The sequence below is a fragment of the Pan paniscus genome, chromosome 17 (assembly GCF_029289425.2).
Source record: "Pan paniscus chromosome 17, NHGRI_mPanPan1-v2.0_pri, whole genome shotgun sequence".
NCBI classification, from domain to species: domain Eukaryota; kingdom Metazoa; phylum Chordata; class Mammalia; order Primates; family Hominidae; genus Pan; species Pan paniscus.
In genome coordinates this window covers 27,825,073-27,843,032 of record NC_073266.2, presented here as the reverse complement: position 1 = coordinate 27,843,032, position 17,960 = coordinate 27,825,073, and the positions used below count along the sequence as shown (strand labels likewise).

At 40.9% G+C, this 17,960-nt stretch overlaps 1 long non-coding RNA gene and 1 pseudogene across 1 annotated transcript; both read right to left on the bottom strand.

The window, feature by feature from the left end:
* Positions 1–263: 263 nt before the first annotated feature.
* LOC130540983 (uncharacterized) lies at positions 264–17,668 on the bottom strand. The gene is made up of 3 exons (XR_008955020.2): positions 15,564–17,668; positions 6,183–6,378; positions 264–2,177 (listed from the first exon to the last, which is right to left on the bottom strand). It is a non-coding gene; the product is annotated as an uncharacterized LOC130540983 (long non-coding RNA).
* Positions 12,524–13,742, bottom strand: LOC117976790 (protein MIX23-like; annotated as a pseudogene).
* Positions 17,669–17,960: the final 292 nt, after the last annotated feature.

Here is a 17,960-nt window from a genome sequence, read left to right as displayed (position 1 = left end):
AATAATAAATGTGCAGAACATATAAAGAATATCACTAAATGAATTAGAAAACTAGGAAAACGTATCATTATGAAAATCACAGGGAGAAATACAAACGGCCAACACACATACACAAATATGCACAATCTCCCTAATAAGTGGAGAAATCCAAATTAAAAGTAAAAATATTTTAAAATCATAAAATTGGCAAACATTGATAATTTCCTGTGTAATTAAGGGTGTGGGGAAATAGGAATTCTCGTACACTGATGGTAGAAGTATAAACCATTGATTTCTTTTTGGAACACAGATTTTTAATTTTATGAAAATATTAAACATTAACATTTGCTGCAGTATTTTATTTTTAGAAATCAATCATAAAAGGAAAAAACCACTTACCTAATGCAACAAAAAGGTGGATATACAGGGATGCCCAGTACAGCATTGGTAACAATAACAAATAACTGAAATTGACATAAAAATTCCTCAGTGAAAAAGTGACCAAATTATGGTAAAATACCCTATGGAATAATGATGTAATTATAAATAATAATGAGAGAGACCTATAGGTACTGATAAGCAATAATCACCAAATTAAATCTTATATGGAAAAGCCAGTCAGTGAACAATATGCAAAGCAAGATCGTGTCACGGAAACATATGTGCATGTTTAACTGTGTGTAGGCGAATGCAGACGAGGGGGTGGGCTGGGAAGTGGTGGGGATACATTTATTCTATAGACCTAAGCACTATGTGAATTTCTATAACAATAACACGTGTTTCTTATGTAATTAAAAACAATTTACTTTTTTTTCTTCTTCTTCTTGAGATGGAGTTTTGCTCTTGTTGCCCAGGCTGGAGTGCGATGGTGCGATCCTGGCTCACCGCAACGTCCGCCTCCTTGGTTCGAGTGATTCTCCTGCCTCAGCCTCCCGAGTAGCTGGGATTACAGGCATGTGCCACCATGCCTGGCTAATTTTTTGTATTTTTAGTACAGACAGGGTTTCTCCATGTTGGTCAGGCTGGTCTCAAACTCCCAACCTCAGGTGATCCACCCGCCTTGGCCTCCCAAAGTGCTGGGATTACAGGCGTGAGCCACCATACCTGACCAATTTAATTTATTGAATTGTAAAAAGGTGTGTTTAACCATATATAAATGTATGACTATATGGAGATAATTATTATTCATCTGAATAAAATAAAACAGCAATATAAAAACACAAATAGGTAACAGTACAATATTACTATAATATCCAATCCAATATTAAAATTATATACATACACATAGAGGCAGGTAGGGCTGCCAACAAATGGTCTTCATGTCTAAAATTGTGGTAATTGTTGCAGAGACCTCTGTGACTATATTGGAAACCTTGGAATTGTACACTGTGTGGGGGTGAAATTTACAGCATTTTAATTATATCTCGAAAGTTCCATTAAAAAATGAGTGGCTTAATATTCTGTTAAGTAAGGAATGGTTTTATTTAAAACATAAATTAATAATTTCCAGTGGATTCCCTTAAAAAGATTACAGCAGGGATTTCCAGATCGAACCCACCCCCACCTCTAGAGTTTTTGGCTATTTTCTCAAGTCTTGAATTCAATGAGGTGAAGCAGGAAGAAAGTGTTTAGGAAGTCAGTGGGTTCCAGAAGAGCTGGTGCTGGGTGGGGCAGAGTGGGGAGAGATGCTCCTTCCAAATGGAAGGCTCTGGAACCCGCCCAAAGGGAGTGCAAGCTGGGGCAATCTTCCTGGACAGCCACCAGAGAAAGGCTTCAGACCCCACGCTCCCGCTGACATCCACAGACAGGGACATCTCACTGGCTTTTAAAATCATCAACTCTTTTTATATCGACACAAAGAAATAATGAAAAAGGGAATTCTGGTTTACAGTCATTTCATTAAATTATCCAAAACAACTTTTGAAACAAAAGTTATAAAAGTGAAACTCAAAATTATTCTCTGCTTAATAAATACTCTCAGTGGCTCAGATATAGTTCAGGCAAACTAGCCATGGATGCAGCCAAAGCCAGGGGGTGGAGGGGGTCCCGGCGTGCTCCAGGAGGCCTCTCCGGTGGGTCCGGCAGCTGTTCCCTTGGCGCTGCAGCCCTGTCTTTGCTCAGCTGGGGGCCTCTATTTTGCAAACCTCAGAGTAAGTCATAAGCCCCGTGAAGACATCCAAGATATTCCTTAGGGTTATCTGAAATAAAGAAAGATCAATTCTTCTAAAACATGAGACAGAGAATTCCGATTTCAGCTGACGCTGGCTGTTCCCTGTCAAAGCAGCACACGTTACTGAAGAAAGTGAACACCCCCTTGAAAGCGGGGAAGAAACCCTGAGAATATCATTAAATTATAATTAAATTTTATTATATCAAAATAGAAAAATTTTGTATGACCTAAAGTTCAATAAAGTGCAAAAGATACATGGTAAACAGGAAAAACAAAACAAAACAAAAAAACAAAACAGGCCTGGCATAACACAAAGGTGTTAATACCCTTAATATATAACAAGTCTCTAAAAATAGGGAAGAAAAGACTACCAACAAGCCCATGTAAGCATGTCAGAGACATGAACAAACAGTTCAAAGAAAAACAAAAGAGCAAATGGCTTTTAATCTCATTCAAAATGTGAAAAAGTTCACATTAAAACTATACTGAGAAACCACTTCAAGACAAAATTTTAGAAGTTTCACATGTAACTACATTAGCGTGGTTGTGCCCACATTGTTGTGAAGAAAGCTGACTCCGCACCTGTGGAGAGGAGTTTGGCAACATCTAGCAAAGCTGCATAAGCACTAACACTTTGACCCATCGTCCAACATCTCAAAATCTATCCCAAAATAGACTTGCAAAATATGAAGACTCATGCACAGGAGCATTGGCTGCAATATGAGAAAATGTAGAGCATAGTTCTAAACTCAAATCTCTGTAAGAATCACAATGAAATTAAATAACACTTACTAATAAATAATAAAAATTGCCCAAACTGAAAATTGGGAGATGCAGCAAAGAGCATTATGTGAGAGCAATCTATGAGATGAGTTATTGAAATTAGGAACTTGACACTTTTGGAGGCCAAGGTGGGAGGATCACTTGAGGTCAGGAGTTTGAGACCAGCCTGGCCCACACAGTGAAACCCCATCTCTATGTCTTTACTGAAAGTACAAAAATTAGCCAGATGTGGCAGTGCATGCCTGTAGTCCCAGCTACTGGGGAGGCTGAGGCAGGAGAATCGCTTGAACCCAGGAGGCAAAGGGTGCAGTGACTCGAGATCCTGCCACTGCACTCCAGCCTGGACAACAAAGCCTGACTCTGTCTCAAAAATAAATAGGAAAGAAAGGTAAAAATTAAGTATACAACTTAAGTTAGAAAAAAATAACATCAGAAGAAATCCAAATAATATAATGGAAGGATAACAGATGAGAAGAGAAATTAATGAAAGAGAAAATAAGGACAATAGTGGGAAGGGGTAACAGAGCCAACAGCTGTTTTTGAGAAAAGTGTATTATCAAGAAAAAAAGAGAAATCACAAAAATTCATATCAGAACTTAATAAAAAGACATAATTATAGAGGTAGCAGAGATTACAAAACAGACAGTTGATATTATGAGGAAATTTATGCTGAGACATTTAAAATGTGTACAAAATAGATAAAATCTTAGAAGGTATAATTTTCTAAAATGAATTCATGAAGAAATAAAAATCCTAAATACTTCAGTAGCCATTATATAAATTTAATTAGTAGTTAAGAAGTATCTTTCCTTATCTCCGTCTTTCTCTCCCTTTCTTTATCCCACCTCCACCTCCCACCTCCTCTCTCTCTGTCTCACACACGCACACACACCCCTAATAGTATTATTGGCTAAATACCAAAATTACAATGGAGTTGGCATTCAAATCTGATTGAAATATTTCCATGAAATTGATGAAAGGGGCTAGTTACAATTAATTTGATGAAAACACTGTAATTTTAATACCAAACCAAAAAATTAAGTATAAAAAGAAAAACTGTGCACCAATCTTATTCAGGAGCACTGACATCAACTCTCCAAAGGAGTGGGAGGCAATGACCATGCCTCAAATGTGAAGAATCAATACAAACAATACAGTTAGTGTACAGCTCAAAACAGCATATCCTGAAACGCTCAACCTTATACCTAATATTTAAAAATATTTGGAACACACAGAGCCATGGGAGTGGCTTTCGGAGAAATGTTCATGAAGGAAGAAAGATTACAGCTAAGTTTAAAAATACTGTTACAGTTTTGTTTGCTTGTTTTGTCTTGAAAAGGAGGTAAAAGTTGGAGTAAAAACAGGGAGTTTGGGCCGGGCGCGGTGGCTCACGCCTGTAATCCCAGCACTTTGGGAGGCCGAGGTGGGTAGATCACGAGGTCAGAAGATTGAGACCATCCTGGCCAAGGCGGTGAAACCCCGTCTCTACTAAAAATACAAAACAAAATTAGCCGGGCGTGGTGGCAGGCGCCTGTAGTCCCAGCTACTGGGGAGGCTGAGGCAGGAGAATGGTGTCAACCCAGGAGGTGGAGCTTGCAGTGAGCCGAGATCGCGCCACTGCACTCCAGCCTGGGTGACAGAGCGAGACTCTGTCTCAACAACAACAACAATAACAACAACAACAACAACAACAACAAACCAGAGAGTTTGGTGTAAAGTGGGAAAAGCAAAGAAACCTGCATGGATGGGCTGAAGGGTGTGCTGGGAGAAGAGTGAGAAATACGTCTGGGGAAGAAATTGGAGATGGAGGTTTAATCCCAAGTGATCCAAAGGGATGTACTGAAGAATTAATGTGTGACTAGGAACAGGGAGGTTATGGAATTGATCGTCAACCCAACAGTGGGCACTCAGTTCCACTAATGAATGAGGACTGTGAGGACAGACAGACTGAGGGGCAGGCAGATGAAGGTGTGGGTTGTACATAAAACAGGTCCACTCGATTGTTGACAAGAAACTGTTTTCAAGTTCCATTTTGCCATGCATGGAATAGCTTTTCATTAGCTGAATTTAGTGGCATATAAAATCATTAAACTAAGGCAGACACCCAGAGTTCCCACATGAAAACCAAGTGTAAACCGGCTGTGACCCACTTCAACACCATCATTGGAGATCAGAAGGTGAGCCCTTTTCTGATGTTTAAAACCTGCATAATATTCAGTGTATTATTATTTGTGTGTATATTTCCTTTGTGATGGAAATTTGGTTTGTCCCAATTTTCTATTTTATTAAAACACTGCTACATAGAAAGTCCCCTTGCATATATTTCTCCTAATGGTAGAAATATTTTACATAAAAGACTCTAGAAATGGGATGAGATCCATGGGTTAGGAGAATTTTAAAACAGATAGGTCCTCCCAAATTGCCCTCTTACAAATCATACAAATTCATATGCTTCTAGCAGTTACAGAGAGTGGGTGTTACCCCCCATCCTCACCAACACTGAATGTTACACATGAGAGCTGAGTATCCCTTATCTGAAATGATTGGGACCAGAAGTGATTCCGATTTGGGTTTTTGCAGATTTCAGAATATTTACATTATATATGCTTACTGATTGAGAATTCCAAATCCAAAAATTTGAAATCTGAAATGCTCCAGCGAGCACTTCCTTTGGGTATCATTTAGAAGTTGAAAATGTTTTGGGTTTTGGAGCATTTTGGATTTCAGATTTTTGGATTTGGGATGCTAACCTGTATTAAACATCTGTGACAACCTGAAAGACAAAAGCACACCTCAGTGTTTTATTTTGCTTCTTTCTGCTCACAGTTTCCATAAACTTTTTTTATCTCTGTGCTGGTGCATGCTGTGTGTGAAATGCTACTCACCCACAAACAGGTCCAGCCCAGATGACAGCTCCGCAGGGAAGTCTTTCCCATTCTCATGGGGAACACTATTTACTTCCTGATATCCAAAAAGAACGGTGCAAATATTCCTCTCAATTGCATTGTGAGGTTTTCCTTTAAAAAATTTTATGTGGAGCCCATTTTCTAATCCTTTATTCCTTATGTCACTGGTTCCTTGTACAGATTAGGTACAAATATTATTTGATTGGATGACTGAATGATACCACAAGTTCCTTCTAGCTCTGGGAATCTGTGTTGCCATGATTCCACTGGCCTGGGACCTGTACATGAGCAGCAGTTTTAAAAAGCAAAGCTCCTATCTTTAAATAAAACCATAAATTCCTTACTCATTACTCACACCTGTATCAGGAACAGGTTTGGATACAGGGGAAATTCCAAGGATGACGGGTATGGATCCAAAAAGACAGTGATGTCCAAGTACAGGCGGTGCACTCCACAGGTCATCTCGGACAGTCACTGGAAGCCAGGCAAAGTCTGTGGTCTCATGGCCACAAGCCCAATGATTTGACCTCAGAGGGTATCCTGCATTAGAAGCAAGAACGAATCAGAGATTTGAGGAAATAGGAGAGGTCATAATTGTCACCATGCCTGCTTTCTCAACCTAAGGACTGACAAGCATCTAGCCTTCAGCCAAAAAGGCTGCAAATACATGTGTATTTAGTAGTGGGCTGTTGCACTCCAGAGCTGGAACACGGCTTTGTACTTTGATTCTCCAGCCTCCAGGAGACTCATAAATCCTGCACTCCATGATCCAAAATGGTGGGTTTCCTTGAAAAATGTAATTAATATAATTAATTATACATAGATTCAAAAATATTCACTTTGTAGAATAAACAGAACTGACTATTGTTATACAATTTAGAAAGTTGATATTAGGTGGTTTTGACAGTTCCATTAAAATTTTTGGTAATTAAGAGCTTTTATTTACTTTCAAATTTTGGTGGTAATCCCCAGTCTTCCTGTGCAAGGAATTACATTTAAGAAAAACAATATTGCATAAAGGCAAGCAGATGATTTTGAGAGATGAAGATAAAGACAAAGAGATATTAATGTATCTGAACCTGACCAACACCTGAAAATAATAATAATAATGATAAGGATACATCTAGTGCTCCAGGGCTTCGTTAAAAAAAAAAAACCTTAATTGTCTCAGGAATCTCAAAAATAAGGTAGAATTATAATAATTTTACATAGATTCAAGGGATTTGCTCAAGATCACAATTCTATTCAGTATCAGAGTAAGGACTGGATCCAAGCATCCTGACTCCCAAATCTGTGCTGCTGAGCACTGTGCTATGTATAAATGTCACAGATCATAAGAAATAGAAACACCTGACTACAGGAACGCCCTCTGTATTTACACACTTTGGTGAGCATTAGGAAATGGGGCTACTGCAGTGAAATTGAGATGAGCTTGGGAGGTCAAAAGGAAGCATTCTGCTACTCCAGTGAAATGAACATTGTGGTTTGCTCATTCTAACATGGAAAAAAAATTTCTAATGTATCTACCCTTTAATTAACTCTTCCAAAAGAAGAAGCTGGAAGACAGATGCAATTAAAGGCTCAAATGGAATTATTTCTACCTAACGGAAGAGTTGCCCATTTTGTGAAACTGTGCTAGAAGGACTCAAACAATGCTGATGACAATTATCAGGATGATAAGCAACCTGGAAAGACAACGAGTGATGTAAATCATAGACAAGTCATGATAGGCGCCTCCATCGTGCTTCAGTGCTTGCATTCATTCTTGTGCTATTTTATTACTTTTACCAAACAAAACATAGCTCCTTGACATCACATGAACCTATGCCTAATGAGAATCAGTTAGTAAAATGCCCGTGACTAGTAATCTTCACCTATGCAATTAAACATTCATTCATAAAATAGTTCAAATGTAAGCGAATGTGTTGAATGAAAAGTACATTAATACATTAATTAGAAAAAACATTCTATTAAAAAGACATTATTTGTATGATAAAAGAGATCACCATTTTTGTACTTTTTCACAAACTTACAGAAAACTAAGTCAGCTTACACAGGTGAATCTTAAAAACCTCTAACCCAGAATGTAAAGTACATTGGCCAAAAATGCTACCTAACGCATTTCAATACTACAGGATTCATGTAGGTAGAACTAACCGAATAAAATAATGGTAGTCAGTATAATCCTATCTGTGATTCCTGGGGTCCAGGGAGAATGAGTTTGTCACCTTCCCACCTCCCATGAGCCAGTGTTTTTTCTGTGAATAATAAAAACAGCAGGATTTACTTGCCTGTCCAGAAAAGGTCATCACTTCTGTGTGTTCTCCTGAAACAGGTGGTGGCTGGGTGAAAAGGCGGACAGCATTAGGGCTGGAGATGGGGGCTCCAGAATCTTGGATGAGCTTCTGAAACCTCTGCAACTTCCAGCCACTAAATGGAATGAGCCACGGAAAGCTTTAGCCCAATGCCCAGAACAAGATCAGGGTTTAGTGCATGGCACTGCTCTCCTTGTAGTTCTGTCATCAGCCGCCACACATCCATCAGGAACACACATCCTGAGTTACTCTATTTATAATAAGCACAAACTAAAAGAGAGCGAACTCTGGCACACAAGGTTGTAGTGGCTAGCTTTGGAAAGGAGGAGATACAAGGACAGTTTTGGGGTGCAGGTAACTTCTAGTTTTTGACCTGACTTGTAGTTACATGGGTGCTCACTTTGTGATAAGTTACAGAGCTGTGTATTTAGGTTTCATGTGTTTTCCGTATGTATGTTGTACTTTAGATTTTTAAATGTTTCACAAAATACTATGACAGTATATGGTCTATTGAAAATGTGGAAGGAGAAAAAGACTCTGTGGTCCATTCTGTCACTTGCCAGCCCCTGGCTTCAGGCCCAGATGGCTCTAGGTGTCCTGGGTTGACTGAACTCTTGCAGCAGCCTCTTGGAATGAGCACCTTCCCCCACTCTGTCCCTTGGTAACATGGGCCCATCCCTAATGGCTGCGTTTGATAAACTCATCTGTGTTAGTGTGTGGATGACTCATCTGTTACCTCCTTCATGTAATGTATATAGGGACATCTGGATGGTGCATTCACCTGTCGGAGCAGGTGAGAATTGCATCCCTCATGAAAAACATGAATGAAGTTTTGTGAATATGTGGTTAAACGTCGGGAGTGTCAGCAAAAGTCAGGTACAATTAGAGACACATAAAAGGAAGAAAAACAATTTCATTTAAAAATTGGGCCTTAGTTTTTGTATGTGGAAAGAGATAAAATTAACCTAAATGTCTTCTCCTGTCTCTAGCACTCTAGCACTCTGATTAGTTTCACTGGAACCAACCACTGGAGCCTCTAATCTGCTTCTCCATCTGCACTTCTCCAAGAGCATTCTAGGCAGAGCCCAAGGGGCCCTCGGCAACCCCCTGTGAGGAGGAGCTCGGTCTCTCTCTCTCTCTCTGACACCTGCTTCTGGACCTTGGTGTGGAAGTCCATGGAGAAGGGGTGCTGCCACTACTGAGGCTGGAGGTCAGAGGCTCATCAGAGAGGCTACCCTGACCTCCTAGTCCTGGGGCCAGCAAAGGGTGCAAGCACTGGCTAGTGGCTGGGTGCTATGACCCATGAGGCATACATAGAAACCAAGTCAGCATTTTGTTGATCTCCCAAAAAGGCTTCAATTTTCTTCACTATTCATAATAATGGCAGAAAGTTCATTTTAGGAATATTTTCAATAATTATTGTCACCTGATGAGTAAATTAAACTACTACAAACAATCTGATTACAGAGCAGTGAAAGTCAGTTCAGTTCTCCAGCTGTCTCAGGGGGACCAAGAAGTGGCAGTGCATATTTGAATACCTACTCAGGCAGAAATGTCACCAAATACAGCCAGTGCATCTTATCCAATTCCCATTTACCTCATTCTACCTCAGCCTTCAGTACCCTCTGCCATACTCTATGGACTTCCTCCAGTCCAAGCCACTCACCAAAATGGGACACCCAGACCCAAATGACTTCAAAAATCCAGCAGGGAGGTTGAAGAGCGAGGGGAGCAGAGCAGCAAACACACCAAATATCCCTGCCTCTGACCACTGCACAAGCTCTTCTGTCCCTCTGGTCTTCTGTTTTTACCTCCAGACTAATGGATTTCTAGTTTTTCATGTTTCTCTACACCTTAGAAACATTCCTCAGAATTCATACCCTGAAAGGGATGTCCTCAGTTCATGGCTTGCCTGTGTACAGAATGGGGCTGATCTTCCCTGGCCTCCCTGTGAGAAACATGGGCAGCAGCTTCAGGAACTCCCCCAGGATGCAGGCGGCCTTCATGTGAGACTCCTCCATGCCTCATAGGCAGTGCTGTACAATACTCTGCCAGGAACACACAACATACTCATGAAACCACCAACCACAGGAGATTTTAAAGGTGAGTGTCTCTACCAAGTGTTTACCAATACAGTAAGAAATGATGTCATGGCTGCTGGAAAACAATGGGCTTTGGCATAAAACAGGGACTTAACTCCCTGGTCCTCTTAGGTGAGTGTTTCACCTCTAGAGTGTCAGATTTCTCATCACTAAAGCAGACCTAGAGGAAAACCAGAGGCTAATCTTCCTCAGGAGCACAGATGCAATAAACAGAGTAGAAAGTACCGATCCTTAAGTCAATTTGAAGAACCAAAACCAAACCAAAGGAAACAAGGCAATCAATGTATTGTGCCAGATGACATGGCATATTGTGAAACCTTTTCAGTGGTTTTAAAATATTAGGGGAAAAACAAGCTCTGGGAGTGGCTACTGGAGAAATTTTCATGAAAGATGTCATGCTAAAACAAAATATTAAAGAATAGACAACTTTTTTTCCCTCTTGTGTAGGTAGTGGAAATATTCTAGTAAGCTTGTTATGAAGTGCAGGAGCCCGCCTGCCTGATTGAGCTGGAGGGGGTGTTGGGGGATAGCAATCCACAATGTTGGAGAAAGTGGGCTTGATGCTTATCACAATCAAGGTCAACTTACGAACACTTTAATATGTGACTAGAAAGAACAGGAGAGTCTGTAATGCATTACCACCTCAGGAGTTGGCACTGAGTTCCATGGTTGGATGATGGGTGGATGGACAGACAGATGGACAGGTGGATAAATAAGTAGACTTGACATGAGTCAAGTGTTCTTGGCTTCTGGGAAGAAAATTTTTTAAAGTTTCCATTTTCTACAAATCTAAACAGCTTCCTCTGAAGCTGAATTTAGTAGCATTTAAAAATCATTAAACCAAGACAGAGTTCCTACATATAAACCAAATGCAGGCCAGATATTACCTACATTGCACTACAGCAGAAGCAGGATTGGACCCTGGCTGTCTGACACAAACACCTGTGTTCTTCTGCACTGTGCCATGGGAGACAAAAACATTTCATAAGAAATAGAGACTAGAATATGTATGTTCTATGTATTTACACACATAGATGACAATCAGGAATTAAGGCTAACCACATCTGGGCTTTGAGTCATATAAATAGGTTGGGAAAGATGCATTTTACTACCCTATTGAAAGAAACCATTTATTTCTCACTCCAGCAGGGAAAATGTTTTTCAGTATTCACTTATCTGCTCATTGGCTCTTTTACTATAGACCAGGAGATGGATAGCAGGAAAATAGCCCCAGTTGGAGGCCCAAGGTCATGAGCAATTGACTCAATGTAATGGAAGAGTGGAGCACTCGGAGATACCTGTACTAATGGGACCCACATGATGTGGGTGAGAACTATTAGGATGAGAAATAACCTGGGAATGCAAATAAATATTCAAATATTAAACAGAACACAATTGAAATCTCCATTGCACTTTAGTTTTTGAAGTGATTCTTGCAGTCATCATTGCCTTTCCCAAACAAAGCAAGCTACTTGATATCACATGAACCTGTGCCATGAGGAATGATGACCAGTTTGTAAAATGCCAAAAAAAATTGTTTGCCTATATTAGTCACAATATTTTATCTATGTATTTCAATTTTTATCTAGGTATTTCAATTCAACATGTGTAAATACAGTTCAAATGTCAGAAATTATTATCTAGTACATATTTGTAATATATCAATGAGCAATAACCACCACACTACTTCTCTTAAGAATTATTTGATGAAAAAAGCAGACTCCCATTCTTGGATTTTTCTCAGTTTGCACACATCACTTACTATGACAGCCCCATGTCCACCAGACATGTGCCCAGGAGAAGAACAGGAACTGTAAGCTTTTCTTATTAACCTAGATTTCTAAATGTATTACATATTTATGGTTAGAAATTATTCTAAATATCTGAAAGGGTTTGAAAGGAAGTTTCCCTTCCACTCTGAACTCCCAAACACCAAGTCAGCATTTTTGTTTGCACATCATCCCTGCACTGTATCTGCAAATACAAACAAGCACCAGGAACGCATGCTTCTGCATGATTATATTTATACAAAGTCTGCTGTAGCTCTGCATATATCACTGGTCAATGCATCTTAGCTACCATTCTGCATTTCAAATGTAAATCCATTTCATTATTTAAGAGCTATAAAGTAATCTTGCTATTGAAACCATGCTGCAGTGAACAGCTTTTTCTGCATCACTCCTGGCACTCATGCATGATTGTATCTGGTGAAGCATTCCTGGAAGTAGGATGGCTAGAAAGTTACACTATCTTTAACCTTGGCAGAACCAAACTGCCTCCTGAAGAGGTCATGTGAGTCAACAACCCCCCGGCCATAATTTTGGCTTTGTGTTTCACTCTAAGTTTAATCCATGTGACATGAGTCCTAAAGGCACTGACAAATGAGTATTGCAGGATAAGGGGCACAGCTGAAATCTTAATTTTACTACTTCACAAAATTTCAATAGTTTAGTTTCCTCTGTTTGTAAATGTTAAAAGGAAGCATTACAGAAAGATTACAATTCAAAATGATCGATATATTAATTTTTTTTAAGAGACAGAATCTTGCTCTGTCACCCAGACTGGAGTGCAGTGGCATGATCTCGGCTCACTGCAACCTCTGCCTCCTGGATTCAAGAATTCTCATGCCTCAGCCCCCTGGTAGCTGGAACCACAGGCATGTGCCCCCACATCCAGCTAATTTTTATATTTTTCTTTTTTTTTCAGAAAATTATTTTAATAGTTACAAAACTTTTTTTTTTTAACAGAATCAGTATAAAATAGCAGTTGATTTCTCCATAATTATCAGAATTTATACTTGAGGTCTTGGCTAAGTGGGGCTGAAATCAACAAAAGGTCTTGGACTGTTGGCTGAGAAATCATCCTAGGAAGCCCGCCCTGTTGATATCTGTCATGCTTAGCTCTTATGAGATGACCCAGTCCTTAAAAAAAAAAAAAAAAAAAAAAAAAGAATCTCTATTCATTCTTTGGAGGCTTGAAATGAATTCAGCAGCATTCATTAAACACCTTCCAGCTCCTGTCATTTACCACTTCTTCAACATTCAGTTCTGAATGCATCCATTTCAACTTTGTCTGCTCTTTTCTAAGTTGCTTTAATAACGTTAAATCGTCCAAATTATTTTCTCTCTCTTCTCAGAGGTTTTTTACTACTGCTGAAGTCTGGGCTATACAATTTTTTTGGACTCTGTCTCTACTGGCATGAGCTGCCATCAAAGACTCATAAAGTTGTTTACAGGTTTGGCTGGCATCAATTTTCCCTGCAAAGGAAGCTGTTGGAACCATAGTGTTTAATTCATGTACTATTCTGTCATTGATAGGCCTCATCACCTTGAGTAATTCCTGGAACTCGGTGAATTCCTCACAGTTCACACCGCCACTGGGTGCCGCCATATTGGACCTGATTTTTATATTTTTCATACAGATGGGGTTTTGCCATGTTGACCAGGCTGGTCTCAAACTACTGGCCTCAAGTGATCTGCCTGCGTCAGCCTCCCAAATTGCTGGGATTACAGGCATGAGCCACTGTGCCCGGTCATATTAATGTTTGTAAATGGAAAATGTGTGCATTGCTCAGGAAAAAGTAAGCTACCACCACTTATCTGTTCGAGATGCCTGATGGTGTGCTGAATTTGATTATGAAAATTAACATGATTAGAATAAGATGAAGTTTCTTTTCTTTGTTACATTTTAAAAATAAAAGGCTATTCAAATGAAAGACTAACCAGAGTAATTCAACTCTTAATGAGAGATAAAACTAAAACTTGACCAGGATTTGGAGAAATGGCTACTCTCGTAGGCTGTTAAAGGAGCATAATTTAATGTAACCATTTAGGAAAAAGTTTGGCGTTATTAATGAAAATAAAAGATATGCACCCTTCTCACAATCTTCTCAACAGAAATGGGTGCCTGCATTATTCAAAAACATTGACAAAAATGCTCAAAGCAGCATTATTTGTGATAGCCAAAATTATTTAAAAATCCTCATGTCCATCAATAGTAATGGATAAATTACAACATGTGACCGCAGTGGAATACTATATGGTGAGGAAACGAAAGGGCTATGGTTATGCTTAACTACATGACTGAATCTCTAAAACAACGTGAGCAAAGAAGCCAAACACCAAGCAATACATATTGACTTCTTCTATGCATAATTATCCAAACCTGGAGAAGTCTAAACAGGGCATTAGAAGTCACAGCAGTCACCTTCAGAAGGGACCCAAAGGTGGCTAGTGGGTCTGGAACACTGACCTGACTAGGGGTGCATGGGTGCTCATTTTGTGAGGAATCACTGAGCTGTACATTCGTGTTTTCCCTGCTTTCTATACGTCTGTTAAAATTTAATTTTGAGATGTTTTACAAATTCCTGTGACAACATAGGTCTATTTGAAAATTGTGAACGGAAAATGAGAAAATGTCAAACATCCTTTTTGGCTGCTGCCTTTCACCCCACTTCCCTCAGGGACCCTTGGCCTGACCTGACAAAGTACCCTCTTGAAATTAGTCCCTTCTGAGTCTGTGCTTGTCCATCATGTCCAAACTCTTACTGAATGCCATTGGTAAACACTGTAGTAATGTGTTAATGGCTGGATACTGCTTTCATAGAATATGCATGAACTGTGTAGAGGCAATGCATTATCCCACAGAGAAGGTACAAATTCCATTCTCTATGAAGACACTGATGGACGGTCCTGAGGACCCCATTTAGGGCAGAGAGCATAAGGAGAGGAAGAAATAAGAGACAGTAGGGGCCGGGTGCAGTGGCTCACACCTGTAATCCCAGCACTTTGGGTGGCTGAGGTGGGCGGATCTCGAGGTCAGGAGATCAAGACCATCCTGGCCAACATGTTGAAACCCCATTTCTACTAAAATATAAAAAATTAGCCGGGCATGGTGGCATGTGCCTGTAGTCCCAGCTACTTGGGAGGCTGAGGCAGGGGAATCGCTTGAACCTGGGAGGTGGAGGTTGCAGTGAGCTGAGACGAGATCACACCACTGCACTCCAGCCTGGGTGACAGAGCGAGACTCCGTCAAAAACAAAAGACAAAAAACAAACAAACAAACAAAAAACAAAAAAACAGGGATATCTGTAATGATGAAGAAACTACTATTTTTTAATTGGGGTTAAAGGTATAACCCCAATTATTGTATCTGGGAAGAGAAAAGGTTGAATTAAATGTTCTCTGCTATCCTTCCCCACTCTAAAACTCTGTAGATAATTCCAATGGAACCCCATTGAGGGGTTCCAATTCACTTTTATCTGCACTTTTTGCAGAAAAATCTCAGGGAGAAAGCAGGGCTGTCTTACCTTCCACCTCTAAGGAGCTCTCTTGTGCTCTTTTACTCCAGTGTTGGCTCCAGGACCTTGGGTAGAGGGTGCTGGTGATATGAGGTGGTCCAGGAGCTCATGAGGAAAAGCAAATGATAGGCAGCATCAGAACGCAGAGTTCTGGGTCCAGTGGAGACCTTGGGCTGCCTCAAGGGAGGCCACTTAGTTTTCTATTTCCGTATGTAAAATAAGACTCCTCCAAAAATAAAACTGTCACCTGTAGCACTAAATTACGTGCTATCACACATGAGATCACGTGGAACTTCCTGCATATTTCTTGGTGATCCAAGAAGTCTAGATTTTAAGTTCTAAATATCAACTTAGAGGACAACTACTGAAGCCTAATTTTGGAGGAGAGGAAAGAGTGCAGGGCCATTTTTCTTTAGGGAGAAACTCTGGGCTTCCTGAGTAGTTAGAGAACTGGGGAAAATGAAACCACAGCCCAGAGCCTGCGATAGGAGTGGGGAGTGGAGGCTGGAGCTGTGCTCAAGGTCAGGCTTCTCCTCTCCCCTCCCAGGGCACTGGAGCTCCAGCAGTGAACCCAGAGTGAATATTCCCTCTGTCATCCACCCTGGGCGATCCCTGGGTGAACCAGGATCTCCTGGGCGAACCAGGAGTCAACAGCAAGGACAGAAACATGAATGTGCTTTTAAAAGTCCTAAAAATTCAGAGGATGATCATCAAGGTTTCCTACAGCCCTGGGCAAACCCTAGGAGTACTTTGTCTCCAGGTTCAAGCATGTGCCTGTGAGAGGCGTGGCCCTCACCTTCCCTCCACCTGCGGTGGAGGGAACCCTAAACCTCTTTTGGACAATATCAAGGAGTGCTGACTAATCCAACGCAGAAGCTGTGACGTTTGGCAGATGCAGAGGCAGAAAAGGTGTTTTGGGAAAGATCATCTTTAAACAACACGGCACCCTCATAGCCCATAGAGACAGTTCTCACCACTACGCCAATAAACTTGGAAAAGACCAAACCAAACTTTACACATATTTCCTTTTTCTTTTTGATTCTATGCCCCCTCCCTCAGCCTCCCAAGCAGCAGGAATACCCTGAAGGCCCCTGGGAACCCTTGCCCACTGAGTCCCACCTGGAAAGCAGTTCCCTACCTGGAGAGTCCTCCTCATCAGTTATGCTCTCCAGCACCCACACTGGAGAAACACAAACAACAGGAGAAGTCATTTGAGAGAGGCTACCCACTCCTACTCCCGCTGAAGCCCCACTGCCTCACACAGGATTCCCTGGTCTTTCCTCTGGGTTCACAGATATTCCTGCAGCCTCTCTGGCCATAGCTTTCTACTTGAAAGTCATTTGCTCTCCCCAGGCCCATAATGCTCCTTCCCAAAGGAACCCAGAATCAGGTTTCCGTACACTAGATCCAGCAAGTTTGTTCCTCAGGAAGTGAGCCATTTCAAGGTAAATACTCCCCTCTGAGGTTGATGGCATCTGCAATTATAGAACACATTAGGAGGATTAGATGATGCCATGCATGTCACACATATCTGTTATTCTCTTGGCAACTTTAGAAAATTGTAAGTATAGTGTTAGAGTCAAAGGTCAAAGTCCCCCAAAGCTAGCACAAAGTACACCTACAGAAAAGACAAGAACTTTTCCAACAGAATTTACCTTTAAGATTTATTTAGATGGGCAGTTTCACAACTCTTTTTTATTTTTCTTTTTTTTTTCTGAAGGAGTCTCGCTGTCCAGGCTGGAGTGCAGTGGCTTGATCTCGGCTCGCTGAAACCTCCGCCTCCCGGATTCAAGCGATTCTCCTTCTTCAGCCTCCCAAGTATCTGGATTACAGGCGCATGCCACCAAGCCCAGCTAACTTTTGTATTTTTAGTAGAGATGGGGCTTCATCATGTTTGTCAGGCTAGTTTTGAACTCCTGACCTCAGGTGATCCGCCTGTCTTGGCCTCCCAAAGTGCTGGGAAAATAGGTGTGAGCCACCGGACCCAGCCACTTTCACAACTCTTAATCCATGGGGAAAACTGCTGAGGGAAAGGCCTCTGCATTGCAGTAGATAGGGAATGCTGCCATCTATAAGGTCCCAGTATGCCAGGTGTGGGTTGGTGAGAGGCTGCCAACCAGTACCACCCAGCAAGGGCGAACTGTGGACATCATAGATAATGCACACTGTCAGATTCCCATGTGTATATTTGACTGGAAAGGAAAGCAGCCAGGAAAGTAACATTTCTGTTTAACACCAAGAAAAGTGTCTTACATTGCCAGCATCTTCTTTTTTGCAGATGTCTCCTACAGTACCCTCAGGAGGAGCTAGGAGAACACAGAGTAAAGGTCAGTGCCCTGGTGGTGGCAACTGTGTCACCCAGAGAGCTTTGCTTGGTGTGGTGCATGGAGGTAGCTGATCACAGCA